Below are 10,825 nucleotides of genomic sequence, written 5' to 3' on the forward strand. Positions count from 1 at the left end.
TTACAGACTCCGCTAACCCAGAAATAGTACCTCAGGTTAAGAACTTTGCTTCAGGATGACAACAGAAATCGTGCCCTGGCGGCGCAGCAGCAGCAGGAGGCCCCATTAACTAAAGTGGTCTTCAGGTTAAAAACAGTTTCAGGTTAAGAACAGACCTCCAGAACGAATTAAGTTCTTAACCCAAGGTACCACTGTATTGGAAATGTACATCCGGTTTTCCCCCTTTAATTTTTTTGGGGGCCCCCAAGAAAGTGGGGCCCTAAGCTATGGCTTGTTTAGCTTATATGTAAATCTGGCATTGCTCATGGGACAGCTTTTTCCCATGAGCCCATTACACAGAGGAGATTTTGATGCAATTTATGGGCCACAGCACCGCCAGGCAAAGGTGCCCCATGCTTATTGGGCATGGAACGGGGCTTTTAAGAGAAATAAGTAAAATGAGCAGAAAGGGAAGAAGCACACACAGATACATTCGCTGCAGACAGGTACAATTTTATTCTGCATTCCAATGAGCAGGAGTGTAAGAGCAAATGTAGATACCTTCTTCAAACTATTGGTCTGTGAGAGAAAAGGAATAAAAAGGAAAAAAAAAGAGACAAAGTCAAATTTGACCTAGAGCCCTTGAACAAGCGTACTACTCCATCTGTTGCTGATTTGTGCTGTTCTATTTTTAAAATAAAGTATTCTTGCTATTAGGGACACAGGTGGCACTGTGGGTAAAAGCCTCAGCGCCTAGGGCTTGCCAATCGAAAGGTCGGCAGTTCGAATCCCTGCGGCGGGGTGCGCTCCCGTCGTTCAGTCCCAGCGCCTGCCAACCTATCAGTTCAAAAGCACCCCTGGGTGCAAGTAGATAAATAGGGACTGCTTACCAGCGGGAAGGTAAACGGCGTTTCCGTGTGTGGCTCTGGCTCGCCAGAGCAGCGATGTCACGCTGGCCACGTGACCCGGAGGTGTCTCCGGACAGCGCTGGCCCCTGGCCTCTTAAGTGAGATGGGCGCACCAACCCCAGAGTCTGGCAAGACTGGCCCGTACGGGCAGGGGTACCTTTACCTTTACCTTTTATTCTTGCTATTGATATTATTATGCACAACAACAAGCACAAGAACAACCACCTGCTGGAACTGTTTGCCTTGCCAATATCTGGGGCAAGTGTAATGCGTGTGCCGCCAGCAAGAATATTTCTAACACACCATCTTCAATTCACCTGCAAGCGAATTAGTACTTTAAATACCATGTATTTTTCACAGAATCATAGAATCGTAGAGCTGGAAGGGAGCCCAAGGGTCATCAGGTCCAACCCACCCCAATATATGGGAGCTTTATACTTACAGATTTGTGCAGCATACAACATTCTCTGCACATTTTCCTCTAGTATGATGTATAGTTTTGCATTGGGATTTCTGACAAAACCCATGGATCTTCTCACATTGCCTTCTGTTTCTTACGGGTTCTCTACCTGCATATACACACAGAGAGAAAGCAAGTGAAATGCCATCTGAATATAATTGTTTTTGTTGTTTAGTCGTTTAGTCGTGTCCGACTCTTCGTGACCCCATGGACCAGAGCACGCCAGGCACTTCTGTCCTCCACTACCTCCCGCAGTTTGGTCAAACTCATACTGGTAACCTCGAAAACACTATCCAACCATCTCGTCCTCTGTCGCCCCCTTCTCCTTGTGCCCTCCATCTTTCCCAGCATCAGTGTCTTCTCCAGGGAGTCTTCTCTTCTCATGAGGTGGCCAAAGTACTGGAGCCTCAGCTTCAGGATCTGTCCTTCCAGTGAGCACTCAGGGCTGATTTCCTTAAGAATGGATGCGTTTGATCTTCTTGCAGTCCATGGGACTCTCAAGAGTCTTCTCCAGCACCATAATTCAAAAGCATCAATTCTTCGGCGATCAGCCTTCTTTATGGTCCAGCTCTCACTTCCATACATCACTCTTGGGAAAACCATGGCTTTAACTATACGGACCTTTGTTGGCAAGGTGACGTCTCTACTTCTCAAGAAGCAGGCGTCTTTTAATTTTGTGGCTGCTGTCACCATCTGCAGTGATCATGGAGCCCAAGAAAGTAAAATCTCTCACTGCCTCCATTTCTTCCCCTTCTATTTGCCAGGAGGTGATGGGGAAATAGATCTGGCCATGATCTTCGTTTTTTTTGATGTTGAGCTTCAGATCATATTTTGCACTCTCCTCTTTCACCCTCATTAAAAGGTTCTTTAATTCCTCCTCACTTTCTGCCATCAAGATTGTGTCATCTGCATATCTGAGGTTGTTGATATTTCTTCCGGCAATCTTAATTCCGGCTAGGGATTCATCCAGCCCAGCCTTTCGCATGATGAATTCTGCATATAAGTTAAATAAGCAGGGAGACAAAATACAGCCTTGTCGTACTTCTTTCCCAATTTTGAACCAATCAGTTGTTCCATATCCAGTTCTAACTGTAGCTTCTTGTCCCACGTAGAGATTTCTCAGGAGACAGATGAGGTGATCAGGCACTCCCATTTCTTTAAGAACTTGCCATAGTTTGCCGTGGTTGACACAGTCAAAGGCTTTTGCATAGTCAATGAAGCAGAAGTAGATGTCTTTCTGGAACTCTCTAGCTTTCTCCATAATCCAGCGCATGTTTGCAATTTGGTCTCTGGTTCCTCTGCCCCTTCGTAATCCAGCTTGCTCTTCTGGGAGTTCTCGGTCCACATACTGCTTGAGCCTTCCTTGTAGAATTTTTAGCATAACCTTGCTAGCGTGTGAAATGAGTGCAATTGTGCGGTAGTTGGAGCATTCTTTGGCACTGCCCTTCTTTGGGATTGGGATGTAGACTGATCTCCAATCTTCTGGCCACTGCTGAGTTTTCCAAATTTGCTGGCATATTGAGTATAGCACCTTAACAGCATCATCTTTTAAAATTTTAAATAGTTCAGCTCGAATACCATCACTTCCACTGGCCTTGTTATTTGCAGTGCTTACTAAGGCCCATTTGACTTCACTTTCCAGGATGTCTGGCTCAAGGTCAGCAACCACACTACCTGGGGTGTACGAGGCATCCATTTCTTTCTGGTATAGTTCCTCTGTGTATTCTTGCCACCTCTTCTTGATGTCTTCTGCTTCTGTTAGGTCCTTTCCACTTTTGTCTTTTGTCTTTTATTATGGTAATAATAAAATAATAAATATAATACCCTAAACCAATATTTCTAATTCTACGTTAATTTAGCAAAAGTTATCTGGCAGAAGAGTATTTGTAGTTTTCAGAGCTCAATCCACTTCACTTAAACCTCCAGGTGGAAAGTCTTCTCTTGATGAAGAGGCAGAGAGTGTGGTCTTCAAAGACTTCCTGGGTACCAGTAGAGGTCCAGCAGGCACTAACGTTGGTAACCTCAGCTTTGAGCAAAGATTTTTGGTTCTATCCATTTCACTTTCTTTCATGTTCGTCATTTTCCATTCTTAATCTTTCGAAATGACACTATGCAAAGATAAATATTTGACTGAAACTTAGAGCTGGACAGAAGTGGTATCTCACTTAGTGGCAAATCTGTACTCTACAAGGGAGGAGTGGGATTTATTTCTTGCTGTTAGTATGAAACTCTGCTTAGGTTTGAATAGCCAATTAAATTAAATTAAGAGTGGTTTACAACATTAAAATACAAAATGAGAATACAAAACAAAACCAAAAAACCTAGAACCCATTCCCTCAAACCTATTTCAAAGATCACGTATGGTTTTATCAGCAATAGACCTTTTTATATATTTTTAATATTTTTTTCCATGATGACCTTTATTAGTTTTTTTATTTATTTACATACTTTACACACACATATTGCAGGGACAGGCGGAGTCCCCAGATCCCGAGCGGTTCCCCCGTCATGTGGAATAACGACTCAAGACAACGTGCTATGAGATTAAATTGGCCACAACTTTATTATATTTCAAATGTGGTTAGACCTTGGCTCAGGCATTGGGCATTCTCCCTCCCCAGTCCCCAGCTGGGGACCTAGAGAGCATCAGGGTTATCCAGTGTTTGTGTGGGGGATGGGCCGGCTCTGGGGAACATATGTTCAAGCAGAGATAGCCACCCCCGTTACGCCGCCACCACAGGGGAGAGCAATGACAACCTTTCAGCGTACGGTCAAAGCCTCTCTTCAGAAACCCCTTTAACGGGGAACCCTGGAATCGCCGCTGCAAAGAGGAAGATGGACAAAAGGATTCCTCCCAAGGCCTGATACTGCCAAAGTTGTGACGTTTTGCTACGGGAAAGGCAAAACCTGCCAATGTAGGGAAATTCCTTTCCGGCCCTTTGACAGCGACCTTAACGTAGCAGCGCCAGCATACCTGTGAAGAAAGGTTGACCTGCAAAACTATGAAGAAAAGTTAACCTGCAAAATAATGCATTAACTGAGGGTGGGTAGGGTGGGAGAAGCTCTGGAGCCAAGTGAGGATTCCCAGGTAAGATCCTCCCTCTATTGTGTGGGCAGGTAATCCCTCCCCTACCTGGCCAGATCTCCTTAGCAACGCTTCCCCCTGGTGGAATTGGACAGCTGACTGAGGTAGGCGGAGACCTCCAGGTATCCCACCTGAGGGAAGGCAAAGCCAAGCCTATGCTGATGGAGCCGCTCCAGATCCAGGGGCTGCGCGTGTCCACGCAAAGGTCGCAACATGTTTTATGTGGGGTGTAGTCATTACACTGCTTTTTACATTTATACTTGCTCCTAAGAGCTGACTTCCCTCCTTCCTTCTTCTGGCTTCTTTATGTCGTCTCTATGTGTTCACATTGTCTTTATCCATTTTGTATATAGTTGTTGTTCTTCCATTTTTGTCTGTAAGATGTCTATAAACAAATAAATCTTTCTATATATACAATTCTTGTTGTCCATCTATATTCATTTACATATACTGTTCGTTACATTGGCCATATTATACATTTTTATTTCTTATTGTTAGTATTGTCCAATAAGAGCCAGTGTGGTGTAGTGGTTAAGGGTGGTAGACTCGTAATCTGGTGAACCGGGTTCACGTCTCCACTCCTCCACATGCAGCTGCTGGGTGACCTCGGGCTAGTCACACTTTTTTGAAGTCTCTCAGCCTCACTCAACTCACATGGACGACTGAAATTCCTCCGTGTTATCGGAACTTACAGGAGGTGTTCAGCGAGAAAGAGGCTGACACGTTGCCACCGCATCAACCATATGATTGCCAGATCAACCTGATCCAGGGGGCCACGCTGCTGGTGGGGAAGCTCTACTCCATGTCGGAGTGAGAGATCAAGGACCTGAAGGACTTTATTGAGAAAAATCTAAAGAGAGGATTCATCAGGGAATCCAAGGCAGCGGGGGGAGCCCAGTGTTCTTCGTGGACAAGAAATCGACTAACAAGAAGAGATTGGTCATTGATTACAGGGTCCTAAACAGCCTGACAGAACTGGTGGCCTTCCCGATGCCCCAGATCGATGACGTTCTAGCCAGGGTGCAGAAGTGGAAAATTTTCACCAAGTTGGACCTCCGGGGGGCCAACAACCTCATCAGAGTGCATGAGGGCAACGAATGGCAGACCACCATCTCGTCATGCCTTTCGGATTGCAGTCAGGAAGTCACTGTTTCCAAGCCTTCATGCATCACGTGCTTGGGCCGTTGCTGTACCGTAACTGCGTTTGCTTTTTGGACGACGTGCTAGTGTACTCAGACAACGAGAAACGAAACAGCATGTAGAGGACCTGCGTCAAGTCCTGAGCAGACTCAAGGAGCATCGCTTGTGGGTGAAGCTGGAGAAGTGTTTCCACGCGAAAGAGGTGGAATTCCTGGGTTACAGGCTGTCGGACAAGGGCATGGCCATGGATACGGAGAAGGTGAAGGCCGTGGTTTAATGGGAGAGCCCCAAGAACTGGAAAGACGTCCAGCATTTCTTGGGTTTCAGCACTTTTACAGGAAGTTCATCAAGAACTTCGCAAAACTGTTGGCACCCATAACAGACTGTCTTAGTGCTAAGAAGAAGTTTGTCTGGACTGAGGAGGCACAGAGGGGGTTTGAGGAGCTTAAGAGAGTCTTTGCGTCGGAGGAGCAGCTGCTGCACGTCAACCCCGAGCGACCGCTGCAAGTTGAGACAGATGCCTCGGTTCGGGCGATAGGGGCAGTGCTGCTACAACCAGATGGGGAGGGGGAGTGGCAGCCGTGTGCTTTTTTCCCTCAAAAGCTGAAAAGGCCGGAGCAGAACTACACTATCTATGATAAGGAATTGCTTGTGATTGTGGCTGCGTTCAAGCAATGGCGACATTTCCTGATCAGTGCGAAGCACCACGTTTTGGTGTGCACAGACCACAAGAACTTGGAGTACTGGCGCACGACACGGGTGCTGTGCCAGAGGCAGATACGCTGGGCGAAATTTTTGGCATGCTACCCATGTCTGTTTCCGAACCCCTCCATCTGTGTTTTTGAAACTGAACCACTCTTTTAGCCCTGTTATACATGCAGCTTCCTAATATATTTTAAGATCTGGTAGTGAAAAACCTCTTCTTTCCTTTCTGTCCTTTAGAATTTTAAATTTTATTCTAGGCTTCTTCCCCTTGAGATCATTTTTTGCCACTCGTTGAATTGACCTTGTCCTGTGACTATCGGGATGGTTTGAAATAGATACCTAAGAGCATCTTAGGTAAGACAGTTATCTTAATGACTGCTATTCTTCCACAAAAAGATTGCTTCAATCTATCCTGTATTTCCAAATTTGTTGTTACTTCTTTCCATGTTGTTTTGTAGTTATCCTTAAATAGGTTTGTATTTTGGGGGGAGAGTCAGGCACCCAGATATTTTATTTTCTTTACAATTATTATTTCCATTTTGCTTTGTAATTGGTCTAGTTGTTCCCCATTCATGTTGTTTACCAACATTTTTGTTTTACTTTTATTAATTTTAAATCCTGCCATCACTCTGAATTCTTCAATTACTTTTAGTGCTTCTCCTGTCAAAAATTGAGGTTCTTGTAATGTCAAGACTATGTCATCAGTGAAGGCTTTGAGGTTATATTCCTTTTATCCGCCTTTTATTCCTATGATTTTTTCTGTTTCTCTTATATTTTGAAGTAGTACTTCCAGTACTGATATAAACAGTAAGGGCAACAGTGGGCAGCCCTGTCTTGTGCCCTTTGTAATTTGGAAGCTCTCTGTCAATCCGTAATTTATTATAAGTTTCGCATTCTGATCTTTATAAATTGCCTCTATGTTTCTAAGAACTATGTCCCCAGACCCAACATTTCCAAATTATTTTTAATAAAAAAACAAGCAAATACCTTTTTATAAAGACACTTTTTTTTCTTTCTTTTTGCCTGTGGAGAGCATTCCATAAATGGGAATTCACCTCAAAAAAGACCTGTTCTTGGGTTACCACCCTCTTGTGGAGGAAGCAGACAAAGGAGGACCTCAGAGGAAATTGGCAGCTTTTGGGTTGGTTCATATGGGGAGAGGCAGTGTTTGAGATATTGCAGTCCTGAGTAATTTAAGGGCATTTAAGGCTATATAGGTAGGCTTCCTCTCTTTTCTCTTTGGGACAACTCTCGGCACCCACTGCCACCTCTCTTGGTCTCCCGCCCACCACAAAGAGAGGTGCCTCATTACGCCACCCCACAGGGGCCTGGGAGGAGGATGCCCCCAGCCCAAGTGACCCAACGGAGACTGGCCAAAGAACGTCTGGATCTGGTCCATGATCATCTACTCAAGAACATTGTGTAATAAGCAGGGAGCAGCAACTAGCCAGTAATTACTAGGATCTTTTGAATTAAGGGAGGGCTTCTGAGCTTGTGGTCTTATCAGGGAGGCAATATCCCCTCTCTAGAATAGAATCATAGAATCATAGAGTTGGAATACACCAGAAGGGCCATTGAGTCCAACCCCGTGCCAAGCAGGAAACAAATAGGCATTAATCAGCTCCATGGTTTCCCAATACAAGTCAATAGGATTGCCAAAGTTTTTCATTTCATTGATACAGGATGGGCTGGGTTGGTCCAGAATCTGGCACAATCTAAATTACAAACTGGGCCAGAAATCAGATCCAGTTATAGGGTCTTTATTCTTACCGTAATGACAGCAACGAAGCTTTTTTCCACAATTTCCAATGTCTTCATAGCCATCAGGGCATTCCATTGACACACAGTGCCCTGGCACATCGCCATACATGCATGATTCTTCATCCGAAACATCAGTGAAACCTGTAGTAACAGATCAGCAAGGCCTTTAGCTACCTATCCACTTACAAGAGAATTCAAGTAGAATAGTGGGTATGATAAAATCTAATAAATAACAATATCAGCAAAAAATAGTTAAGAGAATGCAGAGAAACTCAGGTGGATGTTTTTTTTTAAAAAACAAGCAAGCAAGCAAGCAAACACCAATTTTAACAAGAAGAAATAGCAGAGATGGGTGCAGCACAGAAGAACACATCAAAAAAGGAATATGGCAGACGCCTTCCACTTCCCTTCTTGCGGTATGTATACCCAACTTTAAGCTTTAACCCAACTTTAAACTTTAGCCCACAATCCCTACACAAACCTGCCACTGGTACCCCTTGTACTAATGCCTCTGCCATGGTTCAAAATTGCATGGCATGTGCATTTAACCTGCGTGATTTCCATTGTAAGGGACAAGGTGAGGATGCTGTTGTGAGATGTCACAGGAAGTCAGTTGATCCTGTGACACCATGTAAGAGCATTCCTACCGGTCCCTGAGCTGCATGATGATTGGCCTTTGCCCAAGAAGAAAGATTGAGAGTTTAAAGCGTTTTTCGCACCAAGTAAGTCCAATCAGACGCAGTGTGAAAAGAGCACTTAGCTGTTCAACTTTCTTCCATGGCAATGCCTTTTCAGCGAGCCTGGTGTTTAGACAAGATTCACTGGATTGGAAATATGGTTTCATACCCCAGAAGCACCTATAGATCCACTCAACCATCATAGCCGCTGAGCAAAGTCTCTTCCATCTCCTTTTAAAAATAATTTAAGCCATCAACCGTCTTTTGAACTGCTAGGTGGGCAGGAGCTGGGACCAAAAGACAGGAGCTCACCCCGCTGTGGGGATTCGAACTGCTGACCATGCGATCGGCAAGCCCTAGGCACTGAGGTTTTACCCACAGCGCCACCCGCATCCCCCTTCTTGCTGTACGTATACCCAACTTGAAATTTTAACCCAACTTTAAACTTTAACCCACAATCCCCACACAAACCTGCCACTGGTACCCAGTGTACTCAGGCCTCTGCCATGGTTCAAAATTGCATGACATGTGCATTTAACCTGCGTGATTTCCATTGTAAGGGACAAGGTGAGGATGCTGTTGTGAGATGTCACAGGAAGTCAGTTTTTCCTCTGACACCATGTAAGAGCATCCCTACCAGTCCCTGACCTGCATGATGATTGGCCTTTGCCCAAGAAGAAAGATTGAGAGTTTAAAGCTTTTTTCGCACCAAGTAAGTCCAATCAGACGTAGTGTGAAAAGAGCATTTAGCTCTTCACCTTTCTTCCATCGCAATGCCTTTTCAGTGTGTCTGATATTTAGTTGGAAAAGACGTGAGTGGTGCTGTGGTCAAAACCACTGAGCCTCTTGGACTTGCTGACTGTAAGGTCAGCAGTTCGAATCCCCACAGTGGGGTGAGTTCCCACTGATCTGTCCCAGGTCCTGTCAACCCACCAGTTCACTAGCGCACAAGTGCAAGTAGATACTGTATATGGGAATTGAAAATGTAGAACAGGGAAACGGGGAGAAAAGAGGAAGAGGATACGCATTGGCCATACACAGTGGTATTACTCATTCCAGTCCCATTTAGGACTCAAATAATTGCTTACCTGGATTGGGAATGAGTAGCAGAGCAAACACAATATAGAAAAAGTATACGGTCTTCATAGCTCCCAGAAGGTCAAGGTGGATGCTCCTTGTATCCCAACCTGAAAGGAAATGAAGAGGCAATGTGTTTTGGTGTGTTTTATACTCCTCTGGGTATTAAAAAATCTCCCTAGGCATTATACATTTAATTATAAATTGCCTTTCTGTATCACTGCTCAAGAGACCATGGTACGCAACTGAGAGGAAACTGTGGCAGAGTACATTAATCTGGCAATGCCTTCGCGGTTCAGCCGGTTGGAAAAATGGTTTCAATGTGGCTCAGATCATACAGAAAACTGAGGTCCCTATCAAGCAGGACCAGTTTTTGTGTTTTTCCTTGCTGTTCAAGAAATTCTGTACAGTACATTAACCTGACGATGCAGTGAAGATTCACTGGATTGGAAATATGGTTTCATACCCCCAGAAGCACCTATAGATCCACTCCATCATCATAGTCACTGATCAAAACAGTTAAAACTGGTAGGTTTCTGTTATGCCACTGTGCAGTTTTTGGAGTCACAAGACTCTATTGACATTCCAGACTGTTGGAATTCTCACAGGAGAGGGGAGACGGATGTTGAAGTTACTGGTTTCCTGTTTCTTTGTTCCTGTTGTTTTCTGTCTCTCACAGAGAGCAGATGCATATTCTTTTCTGTCTTGCGTAGTTAGAAATAAAGTAGCAATGTAGGTCAAATTTCTGGCTCCTTCTGCTGCTGTCTGAGTATTCTGCGCAATAGAGAGTGTGCCTGAAGTCTCATTCAAAGGCTTAGGCCGTTAATCACAATCGGAGGAGAGCCTAGATGGGGTTCCAAAGATACCGGAGGAGTAGCCATTACAGCTTGGTCGTACGGAGGCTGTGACCGGTATGCAACTGAGAGGAAACTGTGGCAGAGTAGTAATAATAATAATAATAATAATAATAATAATAATAATAATAATAATAATTTTATTTATACCCTGCCCTCCCCAGCCAAGACCGGGCTCA

At 44.5% G+C, this 10,825-nt stretch overlaps 1 long non-coding RNA gene across 1 annotated transcript; it reads right to left on the minus strand.

Moving 5' to 3' along the window:
- Positions 1-1,390: 1,390 nt before the first annotated feature.
- On the minus strand, positions 1,391-10,598 carry LOC310842177. Its single transcript, XR_014562967.1, has 4 exons — positions 10,212-10,598; positions 9,804-9,902; positions 8,048-8,179; positions 1,391-1,456 (listed from the first exon to the last, which is right to left on the minus strand). It is a non-coding gene; the product is annotated as an uncharacterized lncRNA (long non-coding RNA).
- Between the last annotated feature and the right edge of the window lie 227 nt (positions 10,599-10,825).

Source organism: Podarcis gaigeae (genome assembly GCF_964106915.1).
Source record: "Podarcis gaigeae genome assembly, chromosome: 3".
In the NCBI taxonomy this organism is placed as follows: Eukaryota; Metazoa; Chordata; class Lepidosauria; order Squamata; family Lacertidae; genus Podarcis; species Podarcis gaigeae.